This window comes from Canis aureus, chromosome 18 (genome assembly GCF_053574225.1).
Source record: "Canis aureus isolate CA01 chromosome 18, VMU_Caureus_v.1.0, whole genome shotgun sequence".
Classification (NCBI taxonomy): Eukaryota; Metazoa; Chordata; class Mammalia; order Carnivora; family Canidae; genus Canis; species Canis aureus.
This window is the reverse complement of record NC_135628.1, coordinates 33693437-33706735: the sequence shown is the minus strand read 5'-3', so window position 1 is coordinate 33706735 and position 13299 is coordinate 33693437. Positions and strand designations below refer to the sequence as shown.

The window sequence follows — 13299 nt, the reverse complement described above, 5'->3', positions numbered from 1 at the left end:
GGAAGTATCTTTGCTTAACTTCAAGAGTAAACCTAAATTAATATCAGGCTTCTCAAAATAAAAATATTTTAATCTGAAATCATAGTTTCCTCTTATTTTGTTCCTTTAAAAAATATTTGATATACTTAGCAAATTGAACCTTGTGATAGTTCAAGCAAAATGGCTTTATTTTTCTCAAACATGACGTTCAAGTGTGCTGTGTTAGATCTTTCTCTCCTAAGTTTGAGAGCATCTTTGGGAGATCCCACAGCTTTTCAATCATTTCATTTATACCAGCAACGTCATTTCTGTAATTTCAATTCACACTCACCCATGAAAAAGCTCAGGCTAGGATAAAAAGCATATATGATTCTTACCTCTACCATCCATAAAGAAATCAATTTGTGTGGTTTGTAGATTCAAATGTGAGAGGAAAATAATACTTCTAAATAAATTCAGGAAAATAGATGATATCTTAAACAGGACCCAAAAAAGGGAATATCCATATAGAAAAAAATTTATAAAAATTTTCTATGTATTAAAACTCTAAACTTCCATTCACCAAAAGACACAATTTGGGAGTGAAAAGCCAGCCACAGAACTCATGCAAATAAATATGAAATAGACAAGCAACTCAAGAAAAAATAATGGGAGTTTCACAGAAGAGACTATCCAAATGACCAAACTTACAAAAATGTGCTCATCTTCTGAGTTGTCAGGAAAATGCATCAGAAACACAGTGGAATACCATTGTACACCTACCAGAGGAGCTCAAATGAAAAAGAAAAGATGAAGCATTGGGAAAGATATGAAGCAACTAGACTCCTCTATACTTCTTGAGGAAAGTAGATTGAGATGAATACCTTGGAAAACTATTAGGCAGTATATTCTAAGGTTGAATGTGTATATAACATATGAAACAACATTTCATTCCTAGTATATTTACCTAAGACATATACACAGTATATACACACGCACTATTAGATATGTACAGGAGTATTCATAGCAAAATTATTGTTATAATCCTCAAACTATAAACAAGCCTAATGCCAATAGGTAGTAAAATGGATATAGTGTGATCTATTTACCCAATGGATTACCATATGGCAAAGAAAATTGCAACTACATGGATGAGTCTCACAAATATACTAATGAGAAAAAAAAGAGAGTACAGATACATTATATCCAATACATATTACATAGTATACCTATTATATAGTGTATATATGATAGATATTTATTATATGGTGTGTGTGTATATATATATATTACAGATAGTTATTCCATTGGATAGAAGAAAACACTTGTCTGTGCAAGAAATCAAAGAGTTGGTGTCCTTTGGTTTGAAGGGAAGGAGTACAATGAGGAGTTTCCAGGTCCTGGAAATGTAGTAAGTCTTGACCAGGTGGTAGTAATGCAGATGCATTCCCTTTGTGATATTTCATAGAAACATAATTTAATATAGGCACACTATGCTTCATAGAGGTAAAACTTTAATGAAAAATTAAAAACTGGAAGTTTTCTTGTAATTGCCTTACATTTCATAAATAAATAAGTAAAAAGGCCTCATCTGTTCTAAATTAAAACTTTAATCTAAAAACTTCTGCTCTCCTCAACAACAGTTCCCCCTGCGGCTCCAGGGTTCACAGGAAGGAAAGAAACATTGTCTCCTTTTTTTCTCTCTCTACATCTTCTTCCCATGACCCTCCATTGCTTCTTTGTCTGCCTTTTATCTCCAAAGTGCTGGTGCCTAAAGGAGAAGCAGGAGAAGCAAAGAGGGGGAACAGGGACCAAAACATCAGGTAGAAAAGATCGCCATAATCAGACAAGGCCATTGCCTGTGTGGCAGATGGCCGAACAGGGACTTGCTTGTGAAGTTCATTTTGTTCATCCCTCTTTGTCCTGCCCAGGGATCTCATTCTGCACAGTCCTTTAGTGAAGACTAATGTCCAGTCTCCCTCCCTCAGCAGTCTGTCCTACTGCCTCTCACAGGTAGACCCAAGTCCCATGTGGACAGCCTTCTTGGTAGGACTACCCACGAGATAGCTGGAGCTGAGCTTTCTTATGAGTCCACTGTGTTTGTGGAACACTCCATACAGCTCACCAAATAGTGAGCATGTGGATGGTCCCATAGTTTCCTTTCTCCTCACCTTGACACTGTGAGTTACCCATCTTTTTATCTCTAGACCCTTCTCTATGATCAAATGCACACCCTCTGAAACGTTGGAGATATAGATGAAACCACTCCTCCACCAGGAACTGCCATAGTACCTTCTGCTGAGGGACACCACCATGGTCTCTGCATTTTCTGCAGCTCAGCAAGAAGACATCCACACCTGCCAGCTTCCTCCTCTTGTAGGCAACCACCATCTGTATTCTCTATAATGATTATTCTGAGAATTTTTAAATTGGCTTTGCAGGGATCACCATCTTTCCTTTCTCATAGGAATCAGAATGGGTACTCTGCAGTGCTTCCCTCCAAGGGTAATGATGCCTAATTAAAGAAAAAGATGCCTTCAGAGTATTAATCATGTACTTGCACCGAATTTGGGTGGAGTAGAGGGTGAGAGTAACAGGTCTGGCCCATCTACTTTTTAGAAAACCCTGTGGAATATGTCTTTTAGCATCTTCTCTCCTTGTGTTTTCAGCTTTGGGATTTTGCCTCATTTCAAGACAACAGGAAAGATCCCACTTCTACCTGCTGTTAACACTTGTATTCCTTGCCTCACTGAGCCCCTATCTTGCTCACCTAAGTGAGAAGCCTGGAGCACACTCTTCTCAAACTCCTCAAATGCCTTCAAGCCATTTCCTGGGAGTCTGTCTACGAACATCCCTCCTCAGACTTTCCTACCTACCTATTTTATATGAATACCCCTCATCCATACGGGCGGTGGGGGGACACCACCCAGAGCATACCTCTAGCATAGCTTTTATTGCACACTTATAGATGATGTACTGCCTCTTTCCCCAGCTAGGTAATAATCAACCTCAGAGCCAGGCTCTTGCCTCATTTTATTTTATAGGTGAGTGCCTGGAGCATGGTACTTAAAAAAACTTTGCTTAATAAACGAATAGAAGAAAATAGTTGAGGTGGATTTGTGAAGCATTGACATAGATCACTGGAAATTGGACATAAAATGGTCTATTGTAACATTCCTTAGTACCTTCCACCCTACTGCTGCTGAAGGAAGGGAGATGTTTAACTGTGTGAGACATGACATATTTAGGAGTCCTTGACTTTGGCATTGTTCAGTCATCTTTTACAAATCAAACTCCACAATGTACAATCACTTTCATAGCAATGGCTTCACTCAGTTCCCTCCTGATGCCACGATGTTTACTTCAGTATCCTCCACCTTCTCTCTCCCCTCCTCCTCATCATCCTCATCATCATGGTTCTAATTTTATGAACTAGGAAACTGAAGTCCTCATTAGGAACTTAATGTTCACAACATTTATTCACCATGAGGAACCAAAACACAATGAGCTTCAGATCGCAATGGCATATGCATACTTGCTGATAAATAGCCAAAAATAAATTTATATGGCTAACACAATATAGTTCTCATTTCCTATGATAGTTGTCATGCTCAGCTTTTCCTCTTATTATCATGCCATTATGAGCTTGGTTTTAAATGAATAGCCTTATAATAAAATAAGAGGAGGGAACAGATGAGGTCTAGCATTTGCAGTCAAGTTTTTCTGGTCCTGAGAATGACATACCAGGTAAACTTCCCTCATTTATAGAAACTGATTTAGGAAATTTTGGTCTCACATTTCTCTTCTGATTGTTTAGATAGTTGATGGACTGAAACATCATAGGGCTCCCTGAAATTTCTCCTGAGTGAGGGAGATTCATCTTCTGTGCATTTCCTTAGGAGAGCATCTATGGATTTTGGTATCATTCTGGATTCTACAGAAATAGGTACTTTCCCAAAGTCATAAGAAAGTTCTAAAACTATAAGGTTTTCAAACTAAAGTTGCCTAACTTGAAATTGCTTTGTTGCAACATAGATGAGAATGCTGTTATCACACTTGGGATTTGTGAAAGTTAGGTCTTGTATCTTTGAGTGGAAAGCTGATAAAAGTTGTACTTTCCATTAATGCTCAAAGTTAAAGAGATGCTCTAGTCTCAGGTTAAGCTAAGAAGATGCAGGTAAGGAAGAATAATGCTTACTAAATTTGACCACCAAGCTTCTCTAAGACAGGCACTGTGAATTTTGTTAGCATTCTTCCTATTAATAAGAACTTTCTGTTAAGTAGCATATATTCTTTTAAAGGATGAATATTATATCTTTTGGGGACCTACAGTTGGTTAAAGATAAAAAATTTTGACATAAAAAATAGAGAACAATGTAGCAAATAGAATTGAAGTATCTCACATAAATTGGGCACTTTTCTAGTGGGATATTATAAAAAAAATGGAGATTAATTTGTGCACAGTGATATTTTTTCTAAAGTTAAGTTGTTCCTAGAAGTAGGTTTTATTTTAGAAATTTTGGGATGCAAATGATCTATAACAGTATTATTTCTTTAAAAAAACCACAAAAACTCAAGAGTTTGATATATAAACTTTGTGTTCATATTTGCAAGGTGGCATGGGCTGAAACATACCTTGCATATCTATGTCATATTGAATCAAAATATGAACTTTTTAAAAGATTTTTAAAATTTTATTTATTCATGAGAGACACAGAGAGAGAGACAGAGACACAGACAGAGGGAGAAGCAGACTCCTCAAGGAGAGCCTAATGTAAGACTCGATCCTGGGACTTTAGGACCACGCCCTCAGCTGAAGGCCGATGCTCAACCCCTGAGCCACCCAGGTGTCCCAGAATCTGAATCTTTATTTTTCAGTTTTTTCCCGATATATCTTTGAAGTTTATTTGACACATTCAAACATACTAAAAGAGAAGATCTCCAACTGAGGCAAAACATGTCCTTCTTGAAGATCATCAAGAGAGATGATCAGAGAATTTATAGTTCTGGTGGCACAGAAGGGAGAGTCTTTTAGCATATTAAAATCATTTTCTAAAATTTTGCTTAAAAATTTGGTGGGAAAGAAAAAAACCCTGAAATGTCTTTGTTTCTGACCAAGATTTGATAATTTTCACTTTAAATAAAAAATAAAAAGAACTTAATGCCACTCACATTTTTATCAAATGAATTATCCTATCTCCTTTACAATTTCACTATGGAAACTAATTGGAATGAAGTAAAATAAGGATTTAATAGCTTTGTTTACATAAGCAACATTAAGTGGAAAGATGAGGCAATGAGTTACATCATTTCCCCAAGGATGTTCTGCATAATTCAAGTTCCCTGGAATTGTAATAGATAGTCCATGAAAAGAAAATGTATTCTTTAGAAAAACAGATGTAGCAGATACTGGATTAAATACATCAGATAGGTTTTACTCAGGACTTGAGTAGCAAGGCAGGAATGCTCCGGGGCTCATTTCTTGGCCCCAATCTCTTTCCTATCTATATGAGCCCTTGGTGATCTCATCCACATGCCTTGGGGGGTGGGGAGGATAACTAAGTGACGGGCATTAACGACGGTACTTGATGTAATGAGCACTGGGTGTTATATGCAGCTGATGAATCACTAAATTCTACTCTTGAAACTAATAATACGCCATATGTTAATTAACTTAAATTTAAATAAACTCTAAAAAATAAAATAAAATAAATGTCATCCACGTGCCTAAGACTTCCTAATGTATATCCCTAGCCCTGGAATCTCTTCTCAACTCCAGACTACTAGACACCTTCCCATGACGTCTAATAGTCCTCCCAAACTTACCGTGCTCAAAACTGAGCCCTGTTATTCCGCCCTATACTCCCATAGTCTATAGTCTTGCCTATCTCATTAAAGAGCAATTCTATTCTCCCACCTGCTCAGGCAAGAAATAAAACTAAAACGGAGTCGTTCTGTCTCTATATTTCACACCACATATCAACAAATCTTATGCTTTCTACTTCACATTTTACTATAATCTCAACTATTTTGCACCATGTCTAGTGAATACATGGTCAAAATCTTCATAATCTCTTGCCTGAATTATTGCCATCGCCTCCTGTCTGCAGGTCTCCTGGAGGCCCACCCTTCCCTTAAAACAGAATAGTTGAGTTGTTTGACTCGTAAAATGCAATTCCTAATATGTCATTTTTTCTGCTTAAAACACTCCAATGTCTCTTACATCTTAAGCCAAAGTTCTTTCAATATCTCACGTGGTCTTTTGCTCCCTCTTCCTGGTTATTTGACTGAGTTCATCCACTACTGTCTTCGCTTACTCTTCTTCAGCTATTAGGGTCCCCCTACTAACAGGAAAGCCCCAGATTTTGTTAGTGTTCACTGCTGTGCCCCAGTGCTAAGTGGAATAGCTGATATATATAGTAGATGCCCATTAAAACTTCATTGAATGAATGACTTCACTGCAATAATCTGAGAGCTACGTAAGGCATAGATGACTGATTCCTACTCACAGGAGCCAATGAAGCTGAAGTTATCCAACAGCAGTTGAGTTCTAGAGTATGTATATATTCTATGTACCATTTCTCTTCTACCTTAAAATAGGTAGAAATGAACTGACTTATAAATTAATATCTTTGTGGAATAGCATGCACTTACACTGCTTTGCCTCTGTCAGGAATGTTGAAATCTCAAGATTCTTATACATTGTACTTGAAATGGAAATACTATCCCTTGAGGTCAAAAATGAAGCTTTTAGGGAAAATGCATGCATTTCAATGATTGCTACGTCTTTTCATCATTGCCAGGCAAACACAGGCTTAGCATTAAGGCTTGCTGAGAACACTAATGATTAACTGCTCAAAGATGCATGAGGGAAGTAGTCTAATTAACATAAATCTCTACGATACTGTGTTCACATCCTTGTAGGCAATGGATAAAGGTCACACCATAAGCTCCTGGTTGTATATCTTTTGCAAGTTTGTGAATTGTAAAGTGACTTTTAGAACAATGTTAAATTATGTCATAGCTTGATTAAAAAAAAAAAACACTCTGCAACTAATTCACAAAAGAAAGATCTTTTGTAAAAGCCAAATTAATTCAAAGACTTTAAGCATAATGAGAACTTTTTTCTATCAAAATATAGTTTTGGAAAGTCTAAAAGGACTTTCATGTGTACTGTTAATGGGAGTTATCTCTTCTAAACTACATCTATTAAATCATTAGAGGTTTACTAATTTTTAATGAGAGCATCACAAAGATGACAAAGATGGTTAAAAGATCATTTTAAGATTCTGAATACTTATGCACATGTTTTTAAAAATGTTGTAATAAGATTCCTAGCTTACTTACAAAACTGTTTGCCGTCCTTCAGGGCAATAAATTCATAAACTGTAGGTTATATTTTCTACCTGAGAGAAATCATTTATATTCCTACTACAGCTAAATATACCAGTTAACATGTATCTTAACAGAGTCTGGGCCTTAGTTAAGAGTAAATAGGCCATATTCTCTAGATTATCACCATCCAATAGAAATAAAATACCAGTCACGTAAGTAATTCAAAAATTTCCAGTAGGTACATTGAAAAAAAAAGAAAAAGTAAAAAATATTTTTTATAATAAACTTTATTAACTCATGGTATGAAAACTATTATCAATTTAACAGAATATAACAAGTCATTAATGAAATATTTTACATTCTCTTTATATTAGTTATCTGATTTAATTCTTACAAAAATTCTTGAAGATATTATTACCATTTTAGAGATGTGGAGGCTAAGAACATTTACATAACTTGCTAAAGGACACATAGCTTCTAAGGGGAAACTAGTGGAAATAAAATCCAGGTTTCTTAACTGCAAAGCCTGAACTATTAACCACTACGAGATACACAGAGATGACTTCAAAATCAGTTCTTTCAACCCATATCAATTAAATAGCTAAACATTTGCTAAGCAAATTAAAGTGTTGTTAATGATATAATTATATGTCATTAACATATCCTTTAGACCAGAAAAATGTGTTTTCTAGAATGAGTAGAATAAGTAGGAAGAATTGATACAAAAAAAAGGTTTCTGTAATTATAGGAACATACTATTTCTTTAACCTTTAAAAAAACAATTATGTTGCACACCTGAAATTAATAACACTGTGTTAATTATACATCAATAACAATAAATCAAAAATTAATAAGGGAAAAAAGTCCACATTAATTTTTTGTAGTGTAATAAAAATCAATGGTTTTGTTCTCCTTAATTTCTATATTATAGGTTTGGTTTGTAAATTGCTTTTATTTCATAGCAAGAAACCATAAGGGATTAATTTTGATTTTCATTATCACAGAATATAATTTGGAAGACCTTTCACATTCAAATAGAAAATTGAAATAGAAATGGAATTAGGAAAAAGGTCCTTGCATACTGGTTTTTCAAGGTGAAAATCTTCTTGAGAATATAAGGCCAGTAGAAATAAAATGTGGCCTCATAAAATGTGCCATAACAATAGTTTGGCATTTTTTTCTCTTTTCTTATGTTTTGGTTCAACTTGTATAAACTAGAAATTAGCATGGTTCCTTGAATATGTGGTAGGAATTATCTATACAGTTCTCCTTGTCTGGTGCTTTCTAAGACAGAAAGCTCCCAACTAGTAATAAGATATATTTAGTGGCCATTAATTTATTTAAGTTGCTTTACCATCTTTTACTAATTTTGTCACTCTACGTTTTTATGTTATTTGTCCAACTTGGTTTTCTAATGCACTGTTAAATTGTTACTTACAGCATAAGTAATTTTACCTATCTCATTCTGTGCTTTGTTTGTTCCCATTTCCCAGACCATTTTTTTTTTCCCAGACCATTTTTTTAAATGTATGTCTGGCTTACTGATATTTAGGGAAAAAAAAAAAAACAGCTTTCAGTTTTGTAAATCATGTCTTTGTCTCCCAATTCATTTAATGACATTCTATTATTCCCTTGTTCCGTATTTTGTTATTTGCTTATTCAGTTAATCTTTTTCTTTATTTGAAGGCTTATATAATTTACATATATGTATATATATTTACTTTCTGAATAGTGTTTTCAAAACCATACATTTATCTCTATTCATTGCTGTATTAGTTCTGAATTATTTCCTAGGAAAAGGAGTACACATTCTATAACAGTTCCTTGTTTTCTTAGCTCCACTTGCTGCATTAGGCTGGCATTTATTTAATACTTGTCCCCTCCCAGGGAAAATTTCCTCAGTAATTTAAATTTTATATATAGCTTATTCATTTCCTTCCAGATTCCTACTGAAGCAAAATACTGAACTGTTTTTTTGTTTGTTTGTTTTTTGTTTTTTTACTTATTCATGAGAGACAGAGAGAGAGAGGCAAAGACATAGGCAGAGAGATGGGATGCCTGGGTGACTCAGCGGTTGAGCATCTGCCTTTGGCTCTGGGGAGTCCTAGGATCAAGGCCCACATTGGGCGCCCTGCAGGGAGCCTGCTTCTCCCTCTATGTCTCTGCTTCTCTCTTTGTGTCTCTCATAAATAGACAAATAAAAAATCTTTAAAAAAAAGATGTATAGATGTAGTTTAGGAATAAAATTACATGTTTTCCTACTTGAGCCTGGCTTGCAAAACAAAGGGAAGGAGGTGTGCTGCCCTCAGCAATCCAAGGGGTTTCCATCTCCTCAGGTCATGGGCCTTGAGCTGAAGAGTCAACCCTGGGCTGCTTCCTGGGGGCTCCGCAGACCCCTCACTAGGACCAAGTCCCCCATCATGCTGGGAGTGTGGATTCCAGCAAAAAGAGCTGGAAAAAAAAGTGAGACTCCACAGACCCCCTATGGGGGACCCCAACTTAGGCCAAGGACTGGGTATGTTGGGTGCTCATGAGACCCTAGGCCAGACCCCTTTGCTGAGGACTCCTTGGACTATTTCTGAAGAACCCTCTCCCCACATACACCCCTTCACAAGCCACCCCTCCTAAGAGGCAGGGGGCCCTCCCCCCCTCCCCTATGTACTCCCCACCTATGTTCTGTTTGACCAGCATAGAAATATTAAACGTCCTGTATTCACCGGGGTGGGGCGGGGGGGCAGCTGGACATCTTTGTGTCTGGTAGACATTTATAGATAGAATCATAAACTTTATTATTTTCAGAAGAAGGGTTGAGCCAGACCAAAAATTGAAGAAACTCTTTTACAGCTTTGAAAATATATATATTTTTTAAAAAGAAAAAGGGTGCAGAAAATCATTCCTATCTATCTGAAATACTGCTTCAAAACCTATGATTTCAAGCAAGGGCAAAAATATATTTTTTTAAGGGCAAAAATATTTAAAAGAGGAAGCTAAACATGAAAAGAGTACCAGCCAAATTCCTTAATACAGACCCATGTGGCAGGAAATATCATGGCAAGAGATGGTCTAGCCAGCTGATGCAATTTCAGACCGACCTTCAAGGCTTAAAATCATATCACCCTAGGCTAGGGTAAATTATTTGGTTTTCTTTTTTGGAGACAGTCATGTGGATAGAAATATGGGACTATGGACCAAATAATACTTAAAGTCTTATCCATCTCTCATCTTCTAGCTCTGACTTCACAGGTATTTCACTGAGGAAATTGGCTACCCAATATATATATAAAGCTATATTTTTACAGCTGCCCTATGCCAAAGTACTTTATATGTAGATTAAATATCTAAAGAGCAAAAGCAAAGCTATAAAATGGTTAGAAGACAATATGAGAGGATTTTGTCAATTTGGAAAGGCCCACTTAAAAAAAATCTACACACAACCACCAATAGGCGGGGACAAATTATTTGTAACTCATATATGAGAAAACGAATTAATACTCCTAATATACACAATGATTAAAGAAATATAAGAAAAAGAAACCATACAAAAGATAAATATATATTAAAATAAAAGTTATAGAATACCTAAGACAGCCAAAAAATATTTTAAAAATGTGTTCAACTTCACTGTTAGCCAAGAAATGGAAATTAAAATCAAATACTGGGGTGCCTGGGTGGCTCAATCAGTTGAGTGTCTGCTTTTGGGTCAGTTCATGATCCCAGTGTCCTGGGATCAAACTTTGCATCAGGCTTCCTTTTCAGCGGATAGTCTGCTGCTTTCTCTTCCTCTACTCCTCCTTACTGCTCTATTTTTTTCTCTCTCTCTGAAATAAATACATAAAATCTTTAAAAAAAAATATAGGGGCACCTGGATGCCTCAGTGTTTGAGCTCAGGGAATAATCCTGGCATCCCAGGATGAGTCCTGCAATGGGACCCCCGCAGAGAACCTGTTTCTCCCTCTATGTCTCTGTCTCTGTCTCTGATGAATAGATAAATAAAAGCTTTAAAAACAAAAAACAAATGCAATACAATTTCATACCCATTGAATTTGCATTAATTAAATTGATAGCACTAAGTACTAAGACCTGTGAAAATGAATAGCCTTTCTTTTTTTAAAGATTGTATTTATTTATTCATTAGAAACACATGCAGACCCTCAACCTCTGAGCCACCCAGGCTCCCCAAACTCTACCTTTTAATTTGTAATTTATCGCCTATAGAATATATGTCTTTTCACTGGGTGTGTGGGGCTGTAAACAATATAGAATTTCCAAAAATCCCATCCTTCCCTCTAGGAAATCCAGACTTGTTGGACATGAACAAATTCCATGTTGTTTTAGAATCTTTGAAAGTATGCCATGATTTTAACTTTTATTTTTATTTGTGAAATTATAGGGGATAACCATATCTTTCTTGTTCTTGCACATAACCGTATCTTTCTTGCTCTCCATTTTGACAAACATTTTATTATTTAAGGAGTGAATGCCTATTTTTGGCTCATGGAAACCCACGTTTAGTGGTTGCAACATTTAAAAAATTTGATGCATATCCTTTTCAAATATTTTAGTTGATACAGACATATTCATGCATCACCTATCTGTCTTCCCATCTGTCTCTCTCTGTTCATCCATCCATCCACCTCTCTCCATGTTAGTGCTTACGAGCACAAGCTTTAGAGCCAACTAGATTCAGTTTTCTACCCAGCCAGTTCTAGCTGTGTAGCCTCGGGCAGGTTTCTTGGCTGCTCAGTTTTGTCTCTCAAGTGTTGACATTTGATATGATAGAACTGAGTTAATACAAATAAAGTGCTTGAAAGAATTATTGCCAGAGAGTAAAATTCTTAATTAATGCCTATTCTTATTCACACACAAATATAACCCACACACATTTCAATTTAAATGGAGAGCACACTTATATGTGGCTTGCTTTTAAATGAATAGATTATGATCAACTTTTAGGTAAGTATGCATAGATTTATCTCATTAAAATTAATAATAACCTCATGGTGTTAATATGCCATTTTCTACTTAAATAATTTTAGTTGTTTTAAAATGCACCTATTCAAATAATATGTCAATAAACACATTTCTATGCATATTGTTCTTTATATGTACTTGTCACTATTTCTGTAGGAGAGATTTCTAAAAGTGGAATTTCTGGGTCAAATGAATTCTACATTTTAAAAAATTTGTTAAGATATTAACAAATTATATTCTTTAGGGGCACTTGGTGGCTCAGCCAGTTGGACAGCTGCCTTCAGCTCAGGTCATGATATCGCAGACCTGGGATCCAGCCCCTCATTGGGCTCTCTGCTCAGCAGGGAGTCTGCTTCTCCCAATCTCTGCCTGTGGTTCCTATTGCTTGTGCTCTCTCTCTCTCTCTCTCTCGCTCACTCTCTCTCTGTCAAATAAATAAATACAATCTTAAAAAATTGCACTCTCTAAAACAATGTAAGAGTATCTATTTTCCCATTCCTTAGCACTGAATGTTAATCTTTCTTTTTTTTAAGTGTTAATCTTTCATTGAAAAACAAATTGCTTCCAATCTGATGTATGAAAATTTTCTCATTTTTTGAAAATTTGTGTATTTGTGATTATTAGTGAGGTTGAGCACCTGTCTATGTATTTTTAACCTGTTTATATATCTTATGGGAATTTCATGTTTTTAAAAAATTTTATTACATAAATTAACCCATTTATTAGAGGCTACCAATGTTTCAAATGGTGGAGCTTCTACTGGTCTTTCAACTTCTTTAGTCGTCTGATGGCAGACTTTACTGTGACGGCAGAAGTGCTGTTGTACGTCCAGGTGCCACCAGCTACCGTCATCATGCAGGAGCCACAACGCCAGATGCCCACAGTTCGCCTTTTCATCTTGGTTTTGCCACAGAAGGAGCAGGTGTACTTGGCGTACTGGCTAATTTCAATCATCTTCTCCATTTTCCTGAGGGAGGCACCATAACGGGTTCGGTATTTACCTACGATTCTGATCTTCTTGGTACGGTTAGCCAT

At 36.0% G+C, this 13299-nt stretch overlaps 1 pseudogene; it reads right to left on the bottom strand.

Annotated features, from left to right (window-relative positions):
* Positions 1–12996: 12996 nt before the first annotated feature.
* Positions 12997–13299, bottom strand: LOC144288336 (large ribosomal subunit protein eL43 pseudogene; annotated as a pseudogene).